Source organism: Sorghum bicolor, chromosome 3, assembly GCF_000003195.3.
Source record: "Sorghum bicolor cultivar BTx623 chromosome 3, Sorghum_bicolor_NCBIv3, whole genome shotgun sequence".
Taxonomy (NCBI): domain Eukaryota; kingdom Viridiplantae; phylum Streptophyta; class Magnoliopsida; order Poales; family Poaceae; genus Sorghum; species Sorghum bicolor.
In genome coordinates, this window is record NC_012872.2 from 39,114,194 (window position 1) to 39,127,997 (window position 13,804).

Genomic DNA, 13,804 nt, shown 5'->3' on the forward strand with positions numbered 1-13,804 from the left:
AATAGACGATCACTTTGTCTACACAGACTTTCAAGTTGTTGACATGGGAGAAGACGAGTATGATCCACCCATCATCCTTGGAAGGCCGTTCCTCAGCACCGTTAAAGCAATTATCTACATTGGAACCAGAGAAGTCCATATGCACTTCCCCTCAGAGAAGGTACGCCGTTATTTTACTGACCCTAACTATATTGTTGAAGAATCTAAGCAGGTAAGGAAAAGACGCAACCGCAACCAGAGGAGGCAGATCATCAAGGACGGATGGGCAGACTACGAAGGAGAAGTTGTAAGATTAGAAGACGTTGAGTTTAAACAAAATTATCCAGAGTAGATTGAAGCACCGAGTCAGGTATGGAAAATGAAGATAACTATACAAGAAGAAGAGGCGCTGCCGAAAGTACCGACTACGCCACCCAACGAACCTCAGGACGATTAAAGAAAATGGAGAGTCCCGTTCGGAGGACTTAAAAACACCGAACGCCTTGCCAAGAGGTAAACTTGGTAGTTACCCTTTCCTTTTCAATTATTTTACTTAGTTAATCATATTCATACTATCCTAAAAAGAAAATAAAAATATGAAAAATAGTAAGCCCCATGTGTGTAGACGAGTGGCATAAAACCCATAAGTACATTCACTGTGGTGGCATAAAAATAAAATAAATATTTTTCTGCTTTATAAAAACAAAAAATATAAAAACAGGGAGTAATATTTATTAAGGAGTCTCAACATGAAAAAGGCTAGATATTTATGCTAACACTTAATCAGTTCCACAAGCTTTGTTGTCTATTTGAGCTCCACAGAATTTAAGAATCAAGAAGACTAGCAGACGGAGGACATTCTAATCGCTGTCAGAATGCTGCTGACTTTCAAATACACCTCTGCTGCCTGTTAGCTACATCAAGAGAAATTACGTCAAAATTCAGCTTGGGGGAGAGCACCCCCATTTATCTCGATAAGTATTTCTATCTATCTTTATACTTATATTATTTTAGAATATTAAAATACATATAAACTATGGAAAACCAAATAAAGACTTTATGCTTATATATATATGTCTTTTGCTTAAGTGTGTTTAATAAATAAATAAAGTGGCTATGCTAATCTGTATCTAAATAAAACTTAAGCATGGATATGATAGAAAGTTGCTCTGCCTAATTTGCAAATTTTAAAGTTCTCTCTCTCAAGTTTAGATATAACTGTTATAATTTAAAGCTTGCTCTAGATCTAAACTTGTGGGATAAAAACTTGATCTGAAGTCTAAGTTGTTAACGGATACGATATGGGAAGGCTGAGCTGCTGTTTATCTATTCCTAGAGATGCTAGAATTCTGGAGAATTTTATCTTTGAAAATCTTTAAAATGTTGCATGATGAGTTCCTGTATGATGAGAGTTTAAATTCCTACCACAGCCATATATACATGCTTGCTAGACTTTGAGCCACACATTTACTATTTACTGCTTATGAGCATTGAGTGTGGTCAAGCTGTGTAGACCCTTAGGAGCTTGTCATGTGGTTAAATCAAGATTCACTTGCACGTTCACTCATATATGCTACTTCTACTCCGGAAGTACCATCCACATATATCCATTCATTTCCATCTCCAGAACCACCTAAAAATATTCTACTCCTAATTCGGGAGAGAATAGCCAAAAATATTTCTGTTTTCCCCTTGTGAAATAAATGCTCAAGTTATCTTGTTACTACCACTTGCTATATTATCTCATGAGATGAATGCTCAATATTAAAAAAAATAAAAAATAATAATACGAGGAAATAAAAAGGAGCAAGTGCTCGGAACCTCGAAAGAAAAGAAAAAGTGAGACGAGAGGTAAAAATGAACAAGTGTCCGACAGTAGAATTAGGGGTGCAAGATACCCACCTGAGAGAAAAGAAAAAGAAGAGCATCTCATTCTCCTTATAAAGTTTCAAAAGCAAGGAAGGTATGTATCCCCTCAAACGAGCAAAGTAGAATTAGACTTCCACCACCATTGGTTTCACCATTGTTATCACCATCATCACCATATACCATTCATTCGCCACACATGCACATCTTGATTAAACTTATTGACTTGTTACTTTGGATCCATGGTTTGACTATGCAAATAAATGTCTTGTAAGTATGTATACTTTATCTCCCACCTATGAGCTCCAGATATTAAAGCCTTATTAGAGTAGGGTGAGAGAGAAGGCAATGTCACTATGCTTTATACCACAAATACCACATATCTTGAGAGAAGGCATATACCATCAATGCCTTGGTAAGGATCCAAAAATACCACAAAAGAGAGACCTGAGAGAATCATACAAGGAATCTCTGAGTTTTATTTGAAAATCTGCAAAAATCCCAGAGCTATAGTTGATCAAGAATAAGAGACATGGCACTTGGCTAGACTGTTCTATCTTTTAACCACTCAAGACAGAAGTGACAGTTACAAGTCCCATGGTGAAGGTAAAGTAAGTAAGTTTTAAGTCTTGACAGTTTACTCTAACTCAGAGATAAGATCTTATTTAAAAGCATGTGTACCGTCAAATTTTTAAATATAATGCAACAACTTATGATCCATAGTTGAGTCTATCCTTGCTCGGGGACGAGCAAGAGGTAATCTTGGGGGAGTTTGTTGACGGTCCTTAAGTATCAAATTTAATTATCAAATAAATAAAGAAAAGGATCCAAATGAAATCAAGATCTAGACTTAGGGTTTTATCTGACAGAATTCCACGAGTTTTGGTGTTTGTCTATTTCTGCAGGGGGTTATCAGGAAATACGGAAGAAAGGCCCACATGTTAGGATTACGTAAAGATATTAACGTGCTGCGCAATTATCTTACATCTAGAAGACTCCAGAAGCCACGAGACCGAAGCGGAGGAGAAACGGGGCCAGAGGCAGGGCGCCCGCCCTGTCCTACTGGGCGCCCGCCCCCTGTTGGAGTCCAAACAGGACTCTGCTTTGCGGGAAGTCTCCACCGACCTAAAGGATGAATCTAAACCATACAATCTATGTCGGTTTGATCCAAGGGCCCATATTCACTTGAAGGGACTATAAAACCAGACCCCCTGGCCCCTGGAGGAGAGAGCCTCTCAACCCTAATTCATTGTTCCATCAAGGGAGAAGAAGCCTCTGATCAAGATTAGAGCCACCACATCAATTAGACATCTAGATTAGCATAGCTACATAGGATTAGAACTAGAAGGAGTCAATCTTCGATTGGTTTCCAGATCTGTCAGGAGGATTCTTGGTAATTCTCTAATTGTACTTCTAATTACTTTCTAATTATCTTTGTTCTTCAATATTATGAATATGACTTTGTTCTACTTCAATATATTGCTTATGACTTTGCTCTACTTGCTTATATTCAAGATTATATTGTTCTTAGTTTATCATAGTTATGTACTTGGCTTAGTTAGATTCGATCTATATACATACTTAGGATCGTATAGCGTTTATCCATCGGATCCATGGGTAAATGATAGATATTGTGTAGGCGTGGTGCTTATACCGTATTTATCTGCGATTGTACCCAATATGCCAGATCGTGGGGTGGTTCGTGATAGTGACAGCTTCATTGATTCTTATATAGTCCCCCTCTCGTGTATTGGGCTGGCAGAGCAACATTATTACAGGGGAGTGATTGCTATGTTTCTCATATTCCTTGCTAATATCACTATGCATGGGCGTAGTCTTGTCTCACAATGATTGCTAAGTATGCTTGCACTAACTATGATAATTCTAGACTATATAGTTGAGAATAACTTAGGGAATATTCTTGTAGTTCGTTCTAATACCATGCTAATGACTTTCTAGAGTATCTCATTGAGGTGCTTATCATATTTATTATGTGGCTAGATCAGATTAGTTATCCTTGTCACTATTATTATTTCATATATCTTTTATGTGACACTTATCCCTGTAATATGAGTTAGATATAATGTTCTCAATTATACATGCAATGATAGATGCTCAATCTCATATTCTATTCTGTAATCAATAGTGATGATCGCTAATCCCTTCCCAGTGGTAAAAATATAAATAACGATACCTGGAATACTTCCCGGTTAAAATGCTACATCGGTATTAATCTGTGTGCTTGCAGATCCTATTCATTATTTATTTAGAAGAGCAATTGCATATTTCAATACCGCGTCTGTTATATCATGCTGGGGATGACAACTTGGCTTAAGTGGTGTAAGGGATAGGTTTGGCATTTTTGGCACCGTTACTAGATTTAGAGAACTTAGTCTAATTTTAGTAATGATGTTAAGAATACCCAACACCAGCTAAGTGGCGCTCGAGGGGATGATCGAGCCATCATCAGACAGCTACCACTCTTCCTCTCCGAGCAAATCAAATCCACGACTGGGTCAATTTGGTTAAAGTCTTCGAGGGAAATTTCAAATGGACCTACATACGGCCCAGAAATTCGTGGGACCTCAGCAAGTGCAAGCAGAAGTCAGGAGAAACTCTTCGAGAGTATGCTTGACGCTTCTCAAAGCAGCGCACTGAGCTGCCGCACATCCCCGACCATGACGTCATCCTGGCTTTCGTCTCTGGTACCACCAGTCGAGACTTAGTGCGGGAACTGGGCCGAAATCGACCTCAGACCATCGATGAGCTGATGGACGTAGTGGCAAACTATGCAGCAGGGGAGGAGGCAGTCGGCGCCTTCTTCAGCTGTGAAGGGGGGAAAGGCAAGCGACCTGCCGATGAAGATGGAACCCCCAGTCGAGGGCTCAAGAAGAACAAGAAGAAGCAGAAAGTGCGGCAGTACAAGCAGGAGAACTTCGACGACGATCTCGTCGCTGCCATGGAGCGGAAGAAGCCTAGAGGCCCCCCAGACGGAGGTATTTTCGACAAGATGCTCGAAGAGCCATGCCCTTACCATAAGGGAGGCGCCAACCACAAGCTCAAGGACTGTCGAATGCTGAAAAGGCATTTCGACGGTCTGGGGTTCAAAAGGGAGGAGCGTGACGACTCGAAGATGGAGAAAGGCGGTGACAAAGAGGGCAGCAAGGACGACGACGGTTTCCCCGCCGTCCACGACTGCTACATGATCTATGGTGGGCCTTCGACGCAGTTAACCGCGAGGCAGCGCAAAAGGGAACGCCGTGAGGTCTTCGCGGCAAGAATGGCGGTGCCCCAGTACCTCAACTGGTCGAGCACCCCCATTACCTTCGATCGAGAGGACAACCCCAACAAGGTAGTCGCCCCAGGTGTCTACCCGCTCGTCGTCGACCCAATCATCATCAACACCCGGCTATCCAAGGTGCTAATGGACAGAGGCAGCAGCCTCAACATCATCTATCTCGAGACCCTCGACCTCCTCGGCATCGATAGGGGACGCCTCCAGCCAAGCGCCGGCGGTTTTCATGGCGTCGTGCCAGGGAAAAAAGCGCTGCCAGTAGGTCGAATCGACCTACCGGTCTGCTTTGGCACGGCGGCCAACTTCAGGAAGGAGACCCTCACCTTTGAGGTGGTCGGGTTCCAGGGCACGTACCACGCCATCATCGGGTGCCCGGGCTACGCCAAGTTCATGGCCATTCCCAACTACACCTACTTGAAGCTGAAGATGCCTGGACCCAAAGGCGTCATCACCGTCAGCTCCTCCTTCGAGCACGCTTACGAGTGTGACGTCGAGTGCGTCGAGCACGGGGAGGCGGTCGAGAACTCCACCGAGCTCGTCACAAAGCTCGAGGCCCTAGCCGCTGAGGCTCCAGAGCCCAAGCGCCACGCGGGCAACTTCGAGCCAGCGGAAGGAACCAAGAAGATCCCGCTCGACCCCAACAACTCCGACGACAAGGTGCTGACGATCAGCGCCGACCTCGACCCCAAATAGGAAGCTGTGCTCGTCGACTTTCTCCGTGCAAATGCCGACATGTTTGCATGGAGTCCCTCGGACATGCCAGGCATACCGAGGGAAGTCGCCGAGCACTCCTTGGAGATTCGAGCCGGTTCCAAGCCAGTGAAGCAACGGTTGCGCCGATTCGACGAGGAGAAGCGCAAGATCATTGGCGAGGAGGTCCACAAGCTTTTGACGGCAGGATTCATCAAGGAGGTTCATCATCCTGACTGGTTAGCAAATCCTGTACTAGTTAAGAAAAAGAATGGGAAAATGAGGATGTGTGTCGATTATACAAGTCTAAATAAAGCATGTCCGAAAGTTCCTTTTCCATTACCACGTATTGACCAGATTGTCGATTCTACTCCGGGATGTGAAACCCTTTCTTTCCTCGATGCATATTCTGGTTATCATCAAATAAAAATGAAAGAATCCGACCAGCTCGCGACCTCTTTCATCACACCTTTTGGGATGTATTGCTATGTGACCATGCCATTTGGGCTTCGAAACGCGGGAGCCACGTACCAACGTTGCATGCTCCACGTATTTGGCGAACACATAGGGTCGACGGTCGAGGCCTACGTCGACGACAATGTCGTCAAATCAAAGCGGCGAGGGGACCTGATCCAGGACCTCGAGATCGCTTTTAGCTGCTTACGCACCAACCAGATCAAGCTCAATCCTGAAAAATGCGTCTTCGGCGTGCCTCGAGGCATGCTCTTGGGTTACATTGTATCCCAACGCGGCATCGAGGCCAACCCCGAGAAAGTCTCGGCCATCACGAGAATCGGGCCGATCCGGGACATCAAGGGTGTACAAAGAGTCACGGGATGCCTGGCAGCCCTGAGCCATTTCATCTCGAGACTAGGGGAAAAGGCGTTACCATTGTACCGACTCCTGAAGAAGGTCGAGCGCTTTTCTTGGACCCCCGAGGCCGAGGAAGCTCTCGAGAGACTGAAGAAAACACTGACCTGAGCACCGGTCTTTGTCCCGCCTCAACCTACAGAACCACTGCTCCTTTACGTTGCGTCGACGACCCAGGTCGTCAGTGCAGTGGTGGTGGTCGAGAGGCAGGAGGAGGGGCATGCGCTGCCAGTCCAGAGGCCAGTCTATTTCGTCAGCGAAGTGCTTTCGGAGACCAAGGTACGTTACCCCCAAATCCAGAAGCTGATCTACGCCGTAATCCTCGCCCGCCGCAAGCTGCAGCACTACTTTCTCGGCCACCCCATCACGGTGGTCTCGTCTTTCCCTTTGGGCGAGATAATCCAGAGCAAGGAGGCCACGGGAAGAATAGCTAAATGGTCGGTCGAACTCATGAGTGAGACTCTCACGTACGCGCCCCGCAAGGCCATAAAATCGCAAGCCCTGGTGGACTTCATCGCGGAATGGACAGACTCCCAGCTCCCCCGACCCAGGTCCAGGCGGAACTATAGACGATGTATTTCGACGGGTCACTCATGAAAACGGGGGCTGGGGCTGGCCTGTTGTTCATCTCACCCTTGGGCGTCCATATGAGGTATGTCATCAGGATTCACTTTGCCGCATCCAACAACGTCGCAGAATACGAGGCCCTCGTCAACGGTCTCAAGATTGCCATCGAGCTAGGAGTCTGACGCCTCGACGTCCGAGGTGACTCCCAACTCGTCATCGACCAGGTGATGAAGACTTCGAGCTGCCAGGACCCGAAAATCGAGGCGTACTGCAAAGAAGTCCGTCGACTCGAGGACAAGTTCCATGGCCTCGAGCTCGTCCACATCGCCCGACGCTACAACGAAGCAGCTGACGAACTCGCCAAAATCGCGTCGACCCGAGGCACGGTACCGCCTGACGCGCTCTCGAGAGATCTCCATGAGCCATCCGTCGACTTGGGCTCGGGGGCTGGCGTCGATGCCGCTCCCGCCCAGCCAACCCACACCGTCGACACGCTACTGATGGCAGCAGAGGTGATGAAGGCGGAACAGCGACCCGGTCGACCGTTCGACTGGCGCACACCGTTCCTCGACTGCCTAATCCGCTGCGAGCTACCAGAAGATCGATCTGAGACCCGCCGTATCGCTCGACGGGCCAAGTCATATGTGATTTATGGCGAAGGCAATGAGCTATACCGACGAAGCCCAACGGGGGTCTTGCAGCGTTGCATCACCGTAGAAGAAGGCCGAAAACTCCTCAAGGACATACACTCGGGGGCTTGCAGCCACCATGCTGCTCCACGGACCCTCGTAGGAAACGCCTTTCGACAAGGTTTCTACTGGCCAACGGCCGTGGCAGATGCCATCGAGCTCGTACGTTCGTGTCATGGATGCCAGTTCTACGCCAAACAGACGCATCTGCCCGCCCATGCTCTTCAAATGATTCCCATCACGTGGCCATTCGCGGTGTGGGGACTCGACTTAGTGGGGCCCCTACAAAAGGCAAAGGGAGGGTACACCCACTTGTTGGTGGCCATCGACAAATTCTCCAAATGGATCGAGGCTCGACCGATCACCAACTTCCGCTCTGAGCAAGCCATCTTGTTCTTCACCGACATCATACACCGATTCGGAATCCCTAACGTGATCATCACCGACAACGGCACCCAGTTCACCGGCAAAAAGTTCTTGGACTTCTGCGATCAGCATCACATCCGTGTGAACTGGTCCGCGGTGGCTCACCCTCGAACTAACGGCCAGGTCGAGCGTGCCAACGGCATGATTTTGCAGGGGCTCAAACTAAGAATCTACAATCGCCTGAAGAAATTCGGCAAGAAGTGGGTCGAGGAGCTTTCCTCGGTCTTATGGAGTTTGAGGACGACGCCAAGCCGGGCCACCAAATACACCCCGTTCTTCATGGTCTACGGTTCTGAGGCCGTGCTCCCAACGGACCTCGAGTATGGGTCACCTCGACTCAAAGCATACAACGAGCAATCAAATAAGGAGACTCAAGAAAATGCGGTCGGCCAGCTCGAGGAGGCTCGAGACATGGCCCTCCTCAACTCTGCCAGATATCAGCAGAAACTTTGATGCTACCACGACAAGCATGTGCGCAAGAGGGACCTCAACGTGGGTGACCTTGTCCTACGACGCCGGCAAAGCAATCAAGGACGCCACAAGCTGACTCCACCTTGGGAGGGCCCGTATGTGGTGGCCGAGGTCCTGAAACTAGGGACATACAAGTTAGCGGACGAGAAGGGAGCGATCTTCACCAACGCATGGAACATTGAACAGCTACGTCGATTCTACCCCTAGAAGTTCTAAACTTATGTTCCTGCTTACATTTTGTAACAAGACTTTGTAAACGAATGAATGAATAAACGAAGTCTTTCCCTCGAGCAACTTCTTTTTTGCACCAAGGATTTACAAGTCATAATCTCGACATTAGAAGGGGGCGCCGACTATGACCCATCATAGTCAACACCCCCTCGGGGGCTACCAGGGGGACAACCCCCCCCCCCCCCCCCGTGCGTCGAAAAAGCCAAGAAATTTTCTCCTCCTACTTAGTAAACCATGCATGATTCGAGTAGCTAAGGCACCTCGAGCCCCTCAAAGGCCGAGGGACAACGAGCCTGAGAACTCCTACGCCCCCGGGCTACGGAAACTCTACTCACTTCCTCACCCTTGAGGCGATCGAGGTTGTTTTTTACGAAAGATGAAACAAGGAACACAAATGTAGGAACAAAGAGAAATAAAAGAACCTCGAGCGGAAAGACAAATAAGCATTTAACAATTACAAAAAGATACTATATCGCTTAACAACAGGATTAACAAAGTATTATACAAGGGGCCCCGGGCACCCTGAGCAGGCTCGCAGGCCTTAGTCCATGGAACGATCCTCACCACCCTCGCCTCCGCACGAGCTAGTCTCAGGAGGAAGCACCTCAAGCTCAAAAAGCTTGGCCAGCCTCTCTCCAGGAGCCTCCGCGTCGTCGATCAAGGCGTGGAGCCTCTCTTCGTTCTCCGCGTCGGTCTTGGAGATGTCGGTGACGAAGCCGTGGGACACCACCTCCATGTCATAGGAGAAGCCCGAGCAGACAACTGCCATCGCCCGCTTCACCCCGATGTGGAGGGCGTCCCGCACTCGGTCTCTCAGCGTCGCGCCCAAGTAGCACAGCTGGTCGACCAGTGCGTCGCCTCGAGCTCCCTCCCTCGACTCGTCCATAGGCTCGACCTCCCATGAGGTCGAGAGGTCGCTTATCGCCGTCCGCACGCGACGGTTCAAGGCAACCTCCGCCTCGAGCTGGGCCTTAGCATTACGGGCCTCGACTTGGGCCGCTAGGAGTTCGTCCTTAAGTCCTGTAAATGCCAATACAAGAAACCTTAGGAAAAACCAAGCACACCTCGAAAAAAGAAATCCGACAGAGGAAACGTACCGCGGACGGTCTCCTCCAGGGCCGTGTTCTCGCCGACCAGCCTGGTGCTGGCCCTCTCGATCTCTCTGTTGGAGCGTGCCAGCTCGGTGTTGGCAACGCGGAGATCCTCGATCGCCTTGCCAGCCTGAGCAATGGCCCCGCTCTTCTCCAACAGCTCTCCCTTCAGACGTTCGACGTCGTCAGAGAGCCTGCGGGATTGAGCCCGCTCCGCCTCGAGATCTTCGAGGGCCTTCTTCTTGGTTTCCTCCGCGGCGCTCCTGGTGATCTCGCCGTTCATGTGCTCCACCGTCATCTTTTGGAAGGACTCTCGAAGGGAGTCCAGGTCGGTTTTAAGAAGGACCTTCTCCTTGTCCAGATCTGCGATAACGCTCTTGTAGGACAGGGCCTCCTCCTAGGCTCTGGATGCAGCCTCCTCGACCGTCAGAGCCCGCTCCCGCAGCAGCGTCGTCTCCTCCTCCGCCTTCTTAGAGGCCTCTCGAGCCTCCACCAAGGCAGCCTCCCTCGCCTTCTTCTCCTCCTCGAGCACTATGAGATCTTTATAGGCCTTAAGGAGTTTCTCCTGCGACTCGAGGAGTTGATCCTTGAGGATGGGGAGCTGCTCCCAGCCGCCTCGTGTGGCGTGGATGAAGCTCGACTTGATGCGGGAGGTCTCTTTCATATCCTGCGAGCCGGTGGACAAACAGTTAGAGCACAAAACCAAAAGGCTCCACGAAGACCAAAGATCGAAAAACACTTACAAAATAAGCAGGCCCGAGCCCGTTGTTGATGATGTCCGACAGGAGCCCCACCACGTGCTTCATCCAAAGGCGGAGCTCCTCGACATGCTCCCACTTCTCGGCCTCCTTCTTGTCGTCGAGGAAGATTTTGGGCTCGGACGGGTCGGTGGAAGCTCGGATACGAATCCGATCGGGACACCAGTTCTCCATCTCCCGATCAGCCCGCGCCTTAACGCCGCGGATAAGGTTCTCGACGGTCTCGAGGGAACCCCCGTGGCGCAAGAACAGGTCGACGAGGCAAGGGAATCGCCCGTCGTCGTCCACCGTCTTCCAAGTACTGTCCTTGCTCCCTGACGACCCAATCTCATCCTCCTCAGAGGGAAAGCGGTCCTCCCACGCTCGACGCTCCTGGAGGAACCCTGGGGCGATCCCGTCCATGCCGTAGATCATCCTCTTGATCTCAGACTCCGGGTCGGTGGGGGTGCGCATCATACAGGCGAGCGCCACCACTCCGTCCGCTCGCCCCAACTCCGCCCGGATCGCGACAGGCGCCCCCGGGAGGAGCCACGCTGGGGTGGGAGGGCCATACACCGGCAAATCTTCCTCCCGATTGCCGGGCTCTTGCGGCGCCAGTGGCGCCGATTGGGCCAAACCTTGAGGCGGGGGCTCGAGTGGCTCGTCCTCTTGGCCCCCCTGCTGCTGCTGCTGTCGCTGCTCCTGCTGCTGCTGCTGCTGATGCTGCAGCTGCTGCTGCTCCTCCGGCTAGGGTTGCTGCTGCTGCTGCTGCTCCAATGACAGCCGCTCCCGCTCCTCCTCCTCCTCCATCTTCCTTTGCTCTTCGAGAGCTCGAAGGCCAGCAGGCCAGGGAGTCCGTCCCGCGACGTGGGAGGTCGACGTTTCCTCCTCCATAGGGCGGGCACCCCCAGACGCTTCGTTACCATCAGACGTATCGCTGATGGTGATGGGTTCCCCCTCGACCCCCAATCGAGGGGGCGAGGGGGCTCCCTCTGACACTTGCGTCTGGGGCACCTCACCACAAGTCGGCGGCGATGGGGTAGGCACGGGACGAGGCGGAGCCCTCTCGACGCCGGCTGGAGGTTGGGAGTCGGAGGAGCCTACAAAGCAAAGGGTAACGGTCAGACGCTATAGTAACCGACACAAGAACATCACAAGGCCCAGAAATAAACTACGAACCTGGTTCCTTGGAGGCGGCTCCTGTTTTGAGCCTCTTTGCCATGGACGGCTGGGCCTGCTCGAGGGTCCGCTTTAGCCTAAGAAAAGATCGGCATATGAGAAAGTGCATAGGAGCAGGAAGACAAAAGCCACAATGTCAAAAAAGCTTACCCCACAGGGAGAACAGCTCGCCTCCCGCCGCCCCGACCGACGGGCCTTGAGCCACCCCGCGTCAGGGCCCCAGGCCCCTCGAAGGCAGGCGCTGGCCTTGGCGCGGCAGTTCCCGCCTGGCGGGTGCCGGGACAGGCGCTCCTGCGGCCGGCCTCTCCTTTCTCGGAGGCCGCGGCGCGACCGCGAGTCAGTGGCCCCGTCGCCTGGGGCCTAGCATGACCGCTCTCCCTGGGCGCCGGGGTAGGGCGTGGCGCGACTTGACCAACCTTGGGCGCAGGAGGGGTGCCGGCCCGAGGGCGGTGAGATCCGCTCGGACCCTCCTTTGGAGTCTCCGTCCGGGGGGCGTCGACTTCGCCTCGAGGCGGACCCTCGAGGATTCGGTCAAGGCGTGACGCCATCCCCTCAGAGTCGTCGCTGTCCTCGTCGTCGTCATCGTCGTCGTTGGGGGATTCTTCCTCAGGCTCCCCCCTCTGCCTATATTTGGCTCGACGCGCCTCTAATGCTTGGCGGTTGAGGTTCTTCTTCTTCTCCCCCTTCTTTGCAGAGTCCTTGGCGGACTTTAGCTTTTCAGCAGATTGGCGCCGTTTGTCGCGATCGACCTCGTCCTCCTTTACCGGAGGCCTCGAGGACCGGACATCAATCCGTCCCTGCCAAAACAAAGGCAGACTTAGAAAAAAAAGGGGGGAAGGAAGGAAATCCAGAATCGAGGCTGCGCGCGAGAAGAAAGCGTACCAGATCGATCGAGCCTGCATCCGGCCTCATGGGGAAGCCGTTAACATGCTCCAGCTAAAAATCACCGGCAATTGCAGCCCTGACTCGGGCCGCGACTTCATCGTCCGCCGGAGCCTCGTTGGACATCCGGCACGCCTCGAGGTCCCGAGATGAGACGCCAGGGCCCATCTCATCCATCCTCAACGGTCGAGACATCAATGGGAGAACTCTCTGGTGATGGACGGCCGAGAGGACGAGAGCGGCGGTCAAACCCTCCTGGTGAAGCTTCTTTAGGGTGTCGAGGAGGGGGTCGAGCCGAGATTGATGAGCTTGGACGACGCCGTATGTCCAGTCCGCTGGACGCTCCATGATCAGACGGCCCGAGTAGGAAGGCAGGAGGTTGTCATCGTTCCGCAGGTAAAACCACTGGGAATCCCAGCCGGCGTGGTTGGTCGATAACCCTACCGGGATGTACTCCCGTGGCCTGTCCGTCTTCCCCGTCTTCTGCACAAGATTGAGGCATCCCGCCCGTACGGGCTTCCTTACGCCCGTGGTTCCGGTGGGGGCGTGGAAAAGCTCGCCCCTGTAGAGGTGGAGCCACAACTCCCAGTGCGGCATCATCCCCAAGTAGCCCTCACACACGGCGGAGAAGACCGCCGCGACGGTGATGGCGTTCGGGGAGAAGTGCTGGAGCTCCACCCCGTAGTGGAGGCAAAGTGCCCGCATAAAGCGGCTCGGAGGAGCACCCAGGCCGTGGCGGTGCAATTTGGCGAATGACACCACGTAGCCCTCGGGCGGCTGGGGCTCCCTGTGGTTCACCGGCGGCGCGATCCACTCGGGTGACGATAGCGA